The sequence below is a fragment of the Morone saxatilis genome, unplaced genomic scaffold, assembly GCF_004916995.1.
Source record: "Morone saxatilis isolate NCDOM2014 unplaced genomic scaffold, NCSU_SB_2.0 Contig18, whole genome shotgun sequence".
Lineage (NCBI taxonomy): Eukaryota > Metazoa > Chordata > Actinopteri > Moronidae > Morone > Morone saxatilis.
Window position 1 is genome coordinate 27,884,695 of NW_023339740.1, and position 2,344 is coordinate 27,887,038.

The following is a 2,344-nucleotide window of genomic DNA, read 5'->3' on the forward strand; positions in this document are numbered from 1 at the left end:
GTCCTGGTCGGAGCCGCTGTAAATGAGGCTGTGTTCGGGCCAGGCTGTGTTCACTGGGAGGCTGCTGAGACCGGTTCTGTTGCCTCTTCCCCTCGACTCTGGCACTGGTGCTCATTCAGGCCATGATCCCCAGCAGCATTCCCTGCTGTGTCCCCAACAGGATCACTGAATAGCTAATGGAAGCTAGTACGATTAGCACATACAGAAGTGGACCAGTAAGTAACTGTGTTACAAGAAAAAAGGTCTGTGTTGTAACAGGGCTGATTAACTGTTTAGTCAACTATCAGGATACAGCCCTAGAGTGTATAAAGCAAAGGTTAATTTAAAAATGGGAAATTATTTTATTTATTTGTTTAAAAGTGGCATAGAACTGTTTTAAAGCACTTGTGTTCTGTGTCAGGCTGCAGACTACTACTGAGCTTGTTTATGATTTAACTAGAACTCACTCTTACAGTCTGACTGAGTTCTAGTTAAATCATTAAATGTTCTGGCCCAAAAGCATTTGACTGTAGTTTATCATTCTTGTCTCTTCCGTCTTCCATCCAGCACACTGCACACACTTAACATGTTCTCACTCCTGGTTCTTACTTTTTCAACAGTGGCACACATGAATTCAGATAAAAGTAAAGCAAAGGATCTGCATCGACATGGCAAAATACACATTCAGATAATTTAGGAAATAAAATCATTACCGTGAGGTCAGTGAGCTATCAGTTGGGTTAATAATGGGAAAGAAGGGGTAGTACACCAGTGACTTGACTGGTGGGTTGGAGGAGACAGAGAGGGCTGACTGGTGTTAGACAGGAGGGGAGGAGTCGAAGGCAGGGTGGGCTGAGGAGGAGAGGGCGAGGTGGTACTGAGCAGAGGGGAGGGTTGAGGCCAGCAGAGGGCCCAGAGTGAGAGAGGCCTGCCAGGAGGTGCCTGTGTGGAGGGTACGACCTCATACCAGTTTCTTACTGTGGAGCCAGCTGAGCCTGACTCAGTGTATTCACCCTCTCTGGGTGTATTTATCACTGCTGGAAACTTTATTTCTTATTTTTGTTGTATGTTATTATTAAGGGTTAAGCTGTATAATTCCTTCCTGAACACAGCTACATAAAAAGTGACAACCCTCCAATTACCTTTTGTTTAACCACAAACAGCCGTAATATCGCTCTCGCTCACCACCAGACTCCAGAGACGATTCATTGTTCAATCACTCACTCACAAAATAAAACAAAAAAGTGGTCTTTATTGGTTTTCCACTGTTCCAAAAATCACCAACTCTGCTTTAAAATCCATAATTCACCAACGCTGATGATGAAAACAGGAGTTTCAATCGCTCTACTTAGCCGCACGCGGAGCAGACCAACTATAGAAACAAACCACAGGAAGGTCTCATCCTCCCACATCATCATGTAAACGCTCACTCCCCGACCTGTGTCACATTTGTTGTAAAAGAGGAGTTTTACATCATGTAAAGGCCTCTCTGGTGTAGATTACACTGGTGATTAAATGTCTGAGGTTGTTGAAGTACTGAGTAAATAAGACTTGTAAATAAGAGTGTGAGTCATTACACTCAAACATTTGAAAGAGTTCTTTTACATTTAGTTCTGGCTCTGATGGAGAGTTTGAGGTGGTCTCTGTCTGGTGGTCGGGTCCAGGTAAAACCAGCTTGTGTTTGTTTTTGGCTTCCAATATTTAAACTAGTTTAGTAAAGTAGTCTTGATTCATTAAACAGCATTAAACGCATAAGGAGTCACATTTGAAATGAGACAAATCAACTACATATCATCCTGATTCACTCATATAGTGATTGAATGGGATTGTGTTTGCAAATATAAAGCAGTCTTAATTTATTTGAAACTAAGTAATTAACTGAAGTATATTGAAAATTAACGGTTACAAACAATTACTCATTTGTATTTAAACCCCCAACCACTAGATAGCAGTGTTGTAAATGTAAACTGAGGCCTATAATGTTGGCTGGTACAGAACCTGTGATAAATACAATGCAGATCCAACTCTTCTGGTTGCATAAGAAACTAAAAAAACAGTTTTGCATATGGTGGTGTTTTTCATGACAATTTTCCAGTATTGCAATATATGGGATTTTAACCCCTATATCATGATGTGTATTGCCAAATTCTTTCCAGTACACATCCCTACTTTATATACGGCTTTTTGTAGCTTAATCTATTTATTAGCTATATTTTGTATAAATAATCTAAATCTGCAAAGCAATTAGTAACTAAAGTTATCAAATAAAATGTAGTAATATAAATAAAAACAAAATAAAAGCTCAAGCTCAGAACCTCAAAATTGTCAAAAAAGTACAATACTTGTATACTTACTAAATGTGCTT